We start from the raw sequence: 13,332 nt of genomic DNA, 5'->3' as shown, positions 1-13,332 counted from the left end.
CACACGCGTTGAACATATGGCACTCATGCTTTGTTACGATGTGGACTTGGGGACTCATTTCTACAGGTAAGGTCCTTGACAAATACTTACGACCACTAGCATTTCTACAATTTCCTTTTTTTTTTTTTATGATTAATGTGACAAAAGTTTTAGGGTCAATGTTGTAGATTTAAGACTTAAAATGAAGACTTTTAACAATATTTGCATAAAATACGATTATCAAACTAAGGAAAACATATAGTAACACTCCTCTCCTTCCCATCTCTGTCCTTTTCTTCTCTTCCCCATCAATCAAACAAAGCAAGGGAATGAATTTTCTGTTGTATCAGGAACACCAGAAATGAATTTCATAATAGTCAGTAGAGGGTACCTAAGAGCTTTTGTAGGGGCAACATGATGTTTGGTCCCATTTCTTCGGCATGATATGCATGCATATATTATATAAGTAACGTAATTGGCCTTGGCTACCTCTTTCCAATGATATGCTCCTTTAGCTAATTAGCTTGCCTGCACGAGTTCTGAATCAAAGCGACATAGAAAGAGCAAGCTTGGGTGCATTGAACTAATACAAGAAGACAAAATGGGGTTTGCAGTCCATGCTCTCCACAGTACGTACAAGTTTGACAAATTATATACTGCTGTCTTTGTCTTATTATATTTGTCTCATTGATTTTTTTTTACCAAATAAATCTAATTTTGACCATTATTTTTATTAACTATTATATAGTATTAAATTTCAAATAATATTTATTGAAAATTTTAAATTTCAAAATTTTGAAATCCTACTGTTTTTAAAAAATTAATTATCAAAATTGAGGTTGTTTAACCGAAAAATCAATACGGAGCAAACAAATGGGGGTGAAGAGAGTGTTGTATCATTATTCTATATGTAAAAGTCCAGAAAACCATTGAAGTGTGGGAATGAGTGAGAGGAACCGGGGAAGTCTTAACCATAAGGGACTTTTAGTGCTGACAGCGGAGTGCAGTGAGATTGATAGGCCCAATAATAGTGGGATTAATTGCTAAGCAAATAAATTGGGAGGCTGATATGAGGATGAGATATACACGGCAACTTTTGTAGCTTATGAGGTTTGAGTGCAACTCCACTTGATTAGGTCGGTGTCGAAGGACATAATTAGATGGGATTGAAACTCTTTAATTCAAAGTTGGTGGGGGTTGGAATGCTGGCTACTTACACAGTGGATGTAGTGTCAAAGGAGAAAAATGAGATTGTAGCAAGATGTAAATAGAAATCTTGTTGTCCAAGGTCGGATAACCTGTCTAGCTTGCTTGTGCATTGGAAGATGAATTATCCACGGCAGAAATTTTGAATTCCAGATGATTGACTGTGGTGATTGGATTTCAATATCTGGATGGAAGAGAAACGTTGGGCATTTCGATTTGATCCGGATGGTTTGCAGTGATAACGTTGAGTGGGAACTCGCTGTGGATACATCATGTTTTTCAGAAAATTGAGATTCTAGCAAGTTGAGACTTAAAGACAACTGGTTGTCCAAATTCGGACAACTTGTTAAATTGTTAGAATTTTGCCTGCAAGCGTCGGCTGCTCTTTAATTTTCCATGAATGTGGTTTTTTTTTTTTTTTGTGATGCTCTTATTTAAGTTTATTTAGAGCAATTTCTGCACTAAGGTCATCATTTTTAATTTTACTGTAGAGTTAAATAATAAGGACCATCTTATATATATAAAATCAAATTCCAACCATGGATTTAAAACCAATAAAGCAACCTGTAAACACATTCAACTGGTTAATAAAAAGTAAAATTAAAAAAATTAGAGAGTCCATGGAGATGAGGACTCTCTAATAAATAATAAAAATAAAAATAAAAATAATTATTGTTAAAAGTTACTATTGAAAAAGCTTGACGTAAAACTATAATAATTGACGTAAAAATTTATAAAGATAAAATGAGTAAATTTAAAATTCTAATATGAATGTGTGAGAGTTAATTTAATATGTCAATTAAGTAAAAAAAATCTAAATTTTGTGGAACACAAACATTTAACTTTATATTCTTGAGCCAAAAGTATTTAATGATTTACAAATTTTAATTTAAAAATGTATAATAATAAGGATAAAAATAAATATTGTTAAAGTTGTCATTGAAAAACTTTGATGTAAAGTTATAAGAATTGACATAAAAACTCATTAAGGTGGAACCAGTATATTTAAAATCTTAAGATGAATGTATAAGAGTTAACGTAACACGTCAATTAAGTCACAAAACTCTAATTTTAATGAAAATAAATTTTTAAATTTATATTCTAGGCCAAAATTATTTAATATTTATAAATTTTAATTTAAAAATAAATAACAATAAAGATTAAAATAATTATTGTTAAAAGTTGTCATTGAAAGATCTTGACGTTAAGCTATAAAAATTGAAAACAAAATCAGAAAGTTGGAACGAGTATATTTAAAATCAGAATTCTGCCCTATCAAAATCAAGAAACGTATTCGACTTGGATATTGATCTCTTAGAAAACAGCTCTAGGTGAGAGTCTACTTTGATGAGATTTGAATTTTGCTCTCTCTATTTTTTAAGGTTCAAGCCTTCTGATACAAGCTTGTCTCAATTTTATTTTTTTTTCTAATTTGGAAATTGGTTTAAGGTTGCACTTTGAGATTTCATAGGCTAACTATGAAGTTTAAAGTTACAAAGTTCCAAGGAATAAGATTTACCGCTCAAAGGGCTGGCTTTTCCTTAACCGATTAAGTCTAGACGAAATCCTTGAGTAAGTCTTAAGAACAGAACTTAACGGTTAAATATTTCTAATTAATTGTTAAATTAATAACCGGCTAAGTGAAGTCAGAAAAAGAATAGAAAGGAGCGAAGTTTAGTATTAGGTTAAATATTTGAGAATTAGTATAGAACCGCTCATGAATTTCAGTCAAGGACAACGTTGTATTCTTATTAATTACGTGGCAAACATTGTTAAAATAATGATGTATCTCAAATTCTTTATCATTTTTTAATAGATTAAAATTGATAAGCAGAAATGCCCAATTGATTGAAATACGTATAATATTATATTTCCATTGTATTGAAGAGAAAAAAAAAGTAGGGGGTATTTTATTTCCATGCTATCAAAAACCAAAATGAGAAATATGTCCAATGAGATATGCATTTTTTATTAGTTTTTATTAAATTAGTTTCGTTTGAGAGAAAGCTGTTGGGATTTTAGTTCAAAAAATATTAATCATGTTCTCAATTAGTTAAAAAGTAACATTTGATTGATTTTCAACAGGAATGCAATTCCCTCTTCTAATGACAATGTGATGCCAATGTAGTGTTACACTACATTAGCATTTTTTGCTACCACATATTATTATGTAATTTTGCCATTCACATTATGAAATGCTATTTACTTTTCATACCAAACGTCCCCTTAATGTCAACAACCGAAAATTAATCTAACGGTCATTATTTTTAACAAGGTTAAGTCGTAAAATTAGAGTCTCTACCCTTAGACTTCCTAGTATCCACCCAAAAATTAATAATTAAACATTGAGAGAGTCAGCTCCTTCTTAATTAACAGGCTGAAAGAGAATTGAAAAGAATACGTGCAATTTGTAGATTCAATTTATGGAAATAGCTTTCCACCACTTCGTTTTCAATCTTATTAGGAAACTCAAAGTCATTACTGTGATCTACATTGAAGACAAGTTTTCAACGAAATTATAGGATTGTGAAGATTTAAAGAATTTCCAAGAATTTGATAAACCAATGCTTTGGTTTTACTTCCGACTTAATTAACAGAGAAATGTAGGGTGAGCAATATGCCCACGTTATAACAAAACATTTTCTAATGACTTCCTCAAGTTTAAGCAGAAAAATCTCATCTACTCATATGCACCATTGGCTCTCAAGTGCAATTTTCAAAACGAAATGAGAGGAGGGGGCATTTATGTAACCACCCTGATTAATTTCTACAAACAATTTACTACAAATCCATTGAATTGCTGTAAATAATATCTTAGAAAAACTTGAAAATTTTATAGACAAATTTATCACTAATTACTTTAATATTAACTAACAGTTTTCTAATTTTAAGTATTGAAAAATAAAATTTGTAGTTGTACAAATCTATAAATTAAATTTTTTTATAAGACAAATCTTTAAATTTATTGTTAGTCTCTTTCTTCATAAGCTTCAATTCTTTTTCTTTTATCACTGCATTTTGTTTTTAGGATATTAATATAAACATTAATTGTTCTAGTTTTATAATCCTTTAGTTGTGTTCTAGGAAGTTGTTATTAGATATCCAATATCCCTAAATTGGATTTTTTTTTTTGTGCTTGGGGTTATTTTCTATTTTACTTTTTCATGTAATTCATAAAATCCAAAGTTATTTTTAACTTTGGTATCAGAGTAATAAAATTGCGTACTTTTCAGGAAAAAAATTGATTTTAAATAAAAAGTATGAATTAAATTTATTAAAAATTGAAAATAAATATAATTGAAATATTGGAGAGATCAACTTCGACTCTAGACCCCGCGGCTTCAAAACAATAAAATTTTGTTGCTGATAATAAGCTTTCATAATCACGTTTAGGTAAAAGTGGAAGGCAAGTCACGAGTTGCCAAATTTTAATGTCAGATTTGGTACATTTACTTACTTTGAATTTGAGGAGTGCCATGCAAAATAAGATGATTGGAAGTGACAGCATAATTTAGCTAGAAAAAAATAATGAATCACTCACGGAATGCACACGCGTTGAACATATGGCACTCATGCTTTGTTACGATGTGGACTTGGGGACTCATTTCTACAGGTAAGGTCCTTGACAAATACTTACGACCACTAGCATTTCTACAATTTCCTTTGTTACGGCAACTTTTGTAGCATTCTGCACTAAGGTCATCATTTTTAATTTTACTGTAGAGTTAATAATAAGGACCATCTATATATATAATCAAATTGCAACCATGGATTTAAACCAATAAAGCAACCTGTAAACACATTCAACTGGTTAATAAAAATAAAATTAAAAAATTAGAGAGCCATGGAGAGAGGACTCTCTAATAAATAATAATAAAAAATAAAAATAAAAATAATTATTGTTAAAAATTACTATTGAAAAGCTTGACGTAAAACTATAAGAATTAACGTAAAAATTTATAAAGATAAAATGAGTAAGTTTAAAATCCTAATATGAATGTATGAGAGTTAACTAATATGTCAATTAAGTAAAAAAATCTAAATTTTGTGGAAACAAACATTTAACTTTATATTCTTGAGCCAAAAGTATTTAATGATATACAAATTTTAATTTAAAAATGTATAATAATAAGGATAAAAATAAATATTGTTAAAGTTGTCATTGAAAAACTTTGATGTAAAGTTATAAGAATTGACATAAAAACTCATTAGGGTGGAACCAGCATATTTAAAATTCTAAGATGAATGTATAAGAGTTAACGTAACACGCCAATTAAGTCACAAAACTCTAATTTTAATGAAAATAAATTTTTAAATTTATATTCTAGGCCAAAATTATTTAATAATTTATAAATTTTAATTTAAAAATAAATAACAATAAAGATTAAAATAATTATTGTTAAAAGTTGTCATTGAAAGACCTTGACGTTAAGCTATAAAAATTGAAAAAAAAAATCAGAAAGTTGGAACGAGTATATTTAAAATCTTAAAGTAAATATGTAAGAGTTAACGTAACAAGTTAATTAAGTCACAAAAAATCTAATTTTAATAAAAAATAAACATTTAAATTTATATTCTCTGGCCATAAGTATTTAATGATTTACAAATTTTAATTTAAAATAAATAATAATAAGGATAAAATAATTATAGTTAAAAGTTTACATTGAAAAGCCTTGACGTAAAGCTGTAAGAATTAATGTAAAAACTCATAAAAGTGAAACAAGCATATTTAATCTTAACATAAATGTGTGATACTTAACATAACAGGTCAATTAAGTTACAAAAATCTAATTTTAATGAAAAAAATATTTAAATTTATACTCTCCGGCTAAAAGTGTTTAACAATTTATAAATTTTAATTTAAAAATATATAATAATAAAGATAAAAATAATTATAGTTAAGTTGACATTGAAAAACCTTAACGTAAAACTGTAAAAATTAATATAAAATCTCATAAAAGTTAAACAAGCATATCTAATCTTAACATAAATATGTGAGGGTTAATGTAATAGGTCAATTACGTCACAAAAATCTAATTTTAATGAAAAAACATTTAAATTTATATTCTCGGGTTAAAAATATTTCACAATTTACAAAATTTAATTTTAAAATAATTAATAATAAGAATAAAAATCACTATTGTTAAAAGTTGTTATTGAAAAGCCTTGACGTAAAGTTATAAGAATTGATATAAACTCTCGTAAAAGTGAAACAATCATATTTAAAATTTTAACATAAATATGTGAGAGTTAATATAACAGGTCAATTAAATCATAAAAATCTAACTTTAATGAAAAAAAAAACATTTGAATTTGCATTCTCAGGCTAAAAGGATTTAACTATTTACAATCCTTAATTTAAAAATAAATAATAATAAGGATAAAAATAATTATTGTTAAAAATTGTCATTAAAAAGCATTGATGTAAAATTGTAAGAATTGCATTATTATTTAAGAATGAACGTAAAAACTTATAAAAATAGAACAAGTATTGTAAAAATATTAATGTAAATGTATGAGATTTAACATAACAAGTTATAATAATAATTTTAATTAAATTAAATTAGTTAGATATAATGTTAATATTGAAAATAATAATATTCTTATATTATAAGGTAAAAAATTAAAAAAATAAAAAATTCAATAACATTTAAAATAAAATAGATAAGTTTAAATTTTACCTAAATTGATAATACAAATAGATAAATCTAAAAATTATATATGTTGTTTACCTGTTAACTTGTTATACAAGTTTTTATTATTATTTTTAAATTATATTAATTGACTTTACAGTAAAGTTAAAATTACTGTAGCAGGCACCCCTATTTAGTTTCTTCAACAAATTTGCTATATGCTATGTTGTAGTAGGAAAGCTTAGGCTTATATGTGCAGGACATAGTAAAGAGTAGATGCTGTCAACAACCTTTCGAGCAGTTGACAACTTTTGTAATTGTAGAGGACTCTCATACTCCCAAAGCTAGTCTTCTCACGCTACAAGAAGTCTTCCATCATCATAACTCAAGACTTATAATGGCATATTAGCTTGTGAAATCTCAATAAAGAGTTATAAAGAGAAAGGTGGGCTAGGGTTAATTGATCTAGAGATTAAAAATAGGGCATTACTTACTACATGGCTATAGTGGTTTGGGAGACAGCTTATGGAAGGAGATTGTAACAGCTAAAAATGTTTACAATCTATGTAACGTATTACCCAACTTTGGTGTCACTTGTAAATGCTTTAATATTTGGAAAAACATTATATCTCAACTTTTGTCTACTAAAAAGTTCTTTTTACAAATTTCATCTAACATGGGAATTATTGTAGGAGATGGAAAATCAATATTGTAGAAGGAGAAAAATTATCAGCCACTTACGTGCCGCCATGTGGATTTAATAATATCTTAATCATGTAATTAGTTATAAAATAATTAATATATTGGTTGAAGAGATATAGTTGAACCAATTCACCTATTGGTATATATTTATCCCTTGAGATAATATTTATATTTTGACCAATCAAAAATTAGTTATTGGTCATCCAATTTATCTCTAAATAAATCAAATAATTTGGAGATAATCTTCATATTTTTGACCAATCAAAGTTTAATTATTGGTCATTTAAATTATCTCTAATAATTATATTAATTTAGAGATAAAAATCAAATTAGATTATTTAATTTATCTCTAAATAAATTAAGATAGTTTGGAGATAATATCTAACTACGACTAATCAAAATTCAAGGACTTAAAGTCCGGCCAATCAAAAGACTTTCAATGAGTCATCAAAATTTATCTCTAAATAAATTAAAATAATTTAGAGATAATTCAAAGATATTTCATTCTCATCAAAGTCTGTCACTTAGCATTATAAATAGAAGGCTCCTCCAATTCATTTTCATTCATTCGGAAGCATTCGAAGATTGGAAAGTATTTGAAGATTGAGAGCATTTCAGAAGAGTAGAAGATTTCTGAAATGAAGATAAGCGGCGGTAAAGTTCGTGATCAAGCGACGGCGGCGAAGTTCGTGATCAAGCGACAACGAAGTTTGTGATTAAGATATCAAGTATTCGTGATCAAGATTAAGTCATGAATACCCTTGAAGCGAAAATCAAGTGTTCATGATCAAGATTAAGTCGTGATGACCCTTGAAGCGAAGATCAAGTATTCGTGATCAAGTATTCGTGATCAAGATTAAGTCGTGAAGACCCTTGAAGCGAAGATCAAGTATTCGTGATCAAGATTAAGTCGTTAAGAAGCATTCGTGATCAAGATTAAGTCGTTAAGACCCTTGAAGCAAAGATCAAGTGTTTATGATCAAGATTAAGTCATGAAGACTCTTGTAGTGACGATTAAGCAAAGTTCATGATCAAGACAAAGTCCAAGTTCATGACTCTTAAAAATGTAAGTAAAGAAGTTAATCAGAGGAATTTTCAGAAATTATCACTCATATCATCAAATATTTGTATTTGTCTCATAATTTTCAAATCAAGAAATTTTGACGAGAAATTTGTGTGTACAGATATCCTTATGGAAATATGAATGGCTGAAAGAAATGATCCTTTAAAGGGAGTTTCTTAGACTTTATACATTATCAGTCGATGAGGATGGAAGATTGTGTGAAAATGGGGAATGGTCTAACCACAAATGGCAATGGACAATTGAACTATGTCACCAACTGTTTGGATGGGAGTATCAGTATTGGACGAGACTATGGAGTTTTCTCAAGCATCATACTTTTAAGTAAGAAATTACAAGATGGGATAATCTGGAAAGCCACAATGAGTGGTATGTATTCCTCTAAATCCTTGTGTCAACTTGCACTTAATACTCATAGAGCAAATAATAGGTTATGGAAACATTTTGGATGGGATTAGCTCCATATAGAGTTGAGGTGTTTGTTTGACAATTAATGTGAAAGAAAGTTACTATTAAGGATGAGCTTGCTAAATGGGGTCTAATTGGTGATGATAAGATGAAGTGTGTATTATGTCATAAGAGTCGAGAAATAGTTAGACATTTTTGTTATTTGCTTGTGATGAATCCTGGATGATCTAGAACATGTGGTCTGCAAATTGGAATATTAGTTGGATTAGTTCAAACAATCCAAAATTGTTTTTTATGGAATGGTGTTCTTTAATTTCATGTGGAGCACAAGCAAATGTTTAGGTGCTGGCATTTTACACTATTACATGGTCTTTGTGGATATTTTGTAATGATTTGGTATTTAACATAAAGGTTTGGGATGTAATTCAATTGGATGATCTTATTAAGCTGTGTGAACAAAAGGCAAGCGGCCAAACCTAACTTATGCAATAGATGACTTATTTTGGTGTCGAGAGAATTTGCCAAGGGTTTAGGCTGTCACAGTAAATAGATAAAGATAAGATGGACTGCACCACCAGATGGATGGGTAAAATTTAATGCTGATGGTAATTCTACTGAAAATTTGGATGAAGCAAGCATAAGGGGGATTTTAAGAGGTAGTGATGGTGTGATTAAAATTTGGGTAAATACTCCTACCGCATTGAGTTTTGCTCATACTTTCACGTGGATCCATTAATATAAGTTATGGTTTAGGCAGGTAAAACTTTAGTAGGTAGGGTTATTTTACCCTTAAATTTTATTTTTCAAAGTCAATCGAAGTAGGAGACTCTAATTCAGCCGAACTGTTGGCAATAGGAGAAGCATTTTATATGTGCACCAATTACATGGAAGATGGTCAATATAAGTTATGGATTAAAAGCGATTCAATGAACGAGTCTGGTGGTCAAATAATCAGGTGGGGACTCCATGGAGCCATAGGAAATGGATTGTAAGTACAAAATGTCCGTAGAAAAAAATTCGTCAATAGAAAATAACGCACATTCTACAGGAAGTTAATTGTGAAGGAGGGCATTCAAAGCATTGCTGATTTAATTCAAATACTTGACTAAAGCTAGCTGAATTGTGACAGTTGTCCAGATTTAATTTACATGAAAAAAAAAACGCAGAATAGCGGAACTGAGAATTGAATTTTATATACGTACGTGTGGAAGTGGAGTTGGAAGAAAAGTAGAATTGCATGCATGCAAATGGATTAGAACTCCAAGTCAAAAGAGTTTTGCTACGTGCATGAAACTGACTCATCTAAGCGGTCAGATTTATTAACGTGTGTTGAGTATCCCAGCGAGGAGGTAACTCAAAATGAAGAATTTCAATTGGAGTGGGACATTTCCATTTATGAAACGGTGAAATTGGAGTAAGATTCCAAGCTAGGAAAAGTTCTGCTTCATCATGCGGCTGACTCATGAAGCAGTGTACCTGGAGTACAACTCCAAGCTAGGGAGAGTTCTGATCAAAGCATGCTGCTGACTCTTACGTGAGGACATCTAGACGTTTAGGCATTATATATTGTGTTAGGACATTAGGTTGTCTAAGTTTCAGAATTTTAATGTATGCCCATTCAGGTGTATTGTGGAGGCTCCAGACATCCCCGTAGCCTAAAGCTATGGGTTACAGCGGGGTTATTTTTATTTTTAATTTATTGCATTTTATAAGTCACTTGGCTAATTCTGGGCCATTGACTATCAACTTTAATAAAACGTAATTTTCAATATATATATATATTTAATACATTATTCTCATCAATAATATTACTGAATACGTAAATATTTTTATAAATATCATTTTAACTAATGTTATGTTACAAATTAACGGTGGTATTTTTACAAGTTTATCATCTAAATATTTATATTTCTGTCAGAGTGATGTTATTGACAGAAAAAATCTTCCATTTTTTTAAAAAAATTACAAATCAAATCTAAAATCTTTATCCCAATCTCATCCAATATTTTTTCCGGTTAATGGCCTTATTAATTATCGATCTTCAACTAGGCATCTTTCTTCATATGCAAATTAATTTTACCGACGTGCACATGAGACGTGAGAGTGCATTTTAAATTGTAAACGTAAAACTTGGATTTTTTTCCTATGAATTTAAAGTTGAGTTAATTGATCACCTCTCAATATTCCAGTCTTAAACTTTCCTTAAGCTATGCAAGGGTGCTTTACTGTGTCACCCCTATTCCCATGGATGATTGGTTCTTTGTGCAGCGTTCATTCATGCAAAAAATGAAACCAATGACAAGTTTTGTGGAAAATGGTTGAACATCTTGGGATGCATGCTTTGACCAGTTATTTAAATAAATTAAATCATGGTGGAGGAACGTCTCCTTTATTGTGCTGGCTAACTACTTCATAGCCGTATTTATTTGATAAAAAAAACTTCACTATCAACATGTCTGGTCTTAAATATAGCTCTCCATTTATTTGACATCCCAATGAGACAAAGAACGCTCCTTTTCTCTTATGAGAATGACTGATCCGTTCCCTATTCCCATGGATGATTGGATTTTCTTGCAGCTTTCACTACAGCCGAAAAAATATCAGTAGATGACAAGTTTTGTGGGCGAAGTTAAAATTCATTGAACATCTTTGGATGGACGCTTTGACCACTTATTATTTTTTTTTAACATAAAACACGTTTTTAACCTAAAGCCTTGGATGTAACTCATTACGTCTTCTTTGGATTTTTTATAGTCCATTCCCAAGTCAGCAAGAGTGACCTTATACGATCGAAAAAGTTTTTCTCATTACACGTTTTACAGATTCGATTCCAAGACTTTAAGGAGTAGGGAGTGAGGCTGACATTCCATGTGTATGCCTTTTTGGTAAGTAGTTTGGAAAATTCCTTTAGTTTTAAAATCATCATCCAATCCTCATGATGTGCTTTCTAGCATTCTGTTTCTGACCGTTGAATCGTTTGAACTTTAAACAGTGTACTCTTGAAGATATGGCTTCATAGCAAAGTTAAGCTAGATAGGGTAACTTAAGATCAAATTCTAGAAAGCATAGACTTTTATTCTGCTCTGGCAAATACTAAAGCTCCTCTGTCGTAATAAAACCTTGAGAAGCAGTTGAAGGTTTGTAGTAGTAGAAGTATCAATAGTTGAGGGAGTGTTGGAAGTATCAACAATTGCAAGGTTAGCCATGTTGGAAGTGCTCTTGCCATTTCCATTTGGTCTTGCACTTTGTCAAATCTTAACCATCCATTCACCCTACCTCTAATAGATAAACATTCCTTCACTTATCATTTCCTCGCACCTCGATCAATTCTCTCTCTCTCTCTCTCTCTCTCTCTCTCTCTTTCTAATTGGAAATCTTATATATGAATGGGAGTTGTATAAGGGTTCTTGTAATAAGATTAGAAAGTGTTGTAAACAAGTAAAAAGGATGTATCGGACACGGCAAAGAGGAAGATTAGAGTAGTTCTTTAACTATTGAATGTTATGGCAAGTGAAAGAGAATAGATGAATAGTAAAATAATAATTGAGAAGAAGTAAATAACAGGTGAGCGGTGGAGTGAAGTTAAGAAACACTAAGTAAAAGAGGGCTAGAGAGAAGCTCTAGTGAGAATGTATTAGCTTCGAAAGGAAGAGTCGTCAGTGAATTGTGAAGGCTTTCTATATATAATGTCAAAAGTGGCAGTTACTCAAGAATAGGTTTTAATATGCGTAATTAATGATATTATTATGTACAAAGTAGTTTGTTCCACTTGTGTTAGTCGTTCCATATAGAGTAGTCTCTATTTATTTTAGTTGTTTCGTGAAAAGTAATACTTCACTTGTTAGCTGTCTTACGTGAAGTAATATTTCACTTGTTTTTTGTTGTTTTGCATAAAGTAGTATTGAGTAAAATCCAAAAAGCCCCCTCAAAACATTTCAAAAGTATACTTTGGCCTTTTTTGTTTCCAAATAATTTTTTTTATTTTTTTTTTCAATTTTTTCTTTGTCCATCTCTTTTTTTTTTCTATTTCTGGGATGCCTAAAATTATCTTTGTTTTTTCTAGCTAATATTTTTACTTATCCTATATCTCATATTAATTTTTCTTGATTTTCTCTACTCTTTGAAATTAAAAACCATTGTGTAACGACTGCTCCTCGATCGCTACCGGTGTTCGAGTCCTGCAGGAGATCCCGTTAAGTTCCGAACAAGCCTTACTTAAAACGTTAGTTATTATCTTATAATCATACCATCAATCTGTAAAATTATTTTGATCCGTAAACTCTATGTGATAAAAATTGAACAATACTTGTATAAACTGAGTAA

This window comes from Theobroma umbraticum, unplaced genomic scaffold (genome assembly GCF_002168275.2).
Source record: "Theobroma umbraticum cultivar Fairchild unplaced genomic scaffold, ASM216827v3 scaffold_95.0, whole genome shotgun sequence".
NCBI classification, from domain to species: domain Eukaryota; kingdom Viridiplantae; phylum Streptophyta; class Magnoliopsida; order Malvales; family Malvaceae; genus Theobroma; species Theobroma umbraticum.
Note: the sequence above shows the minus strand (reverse complement) of the source record.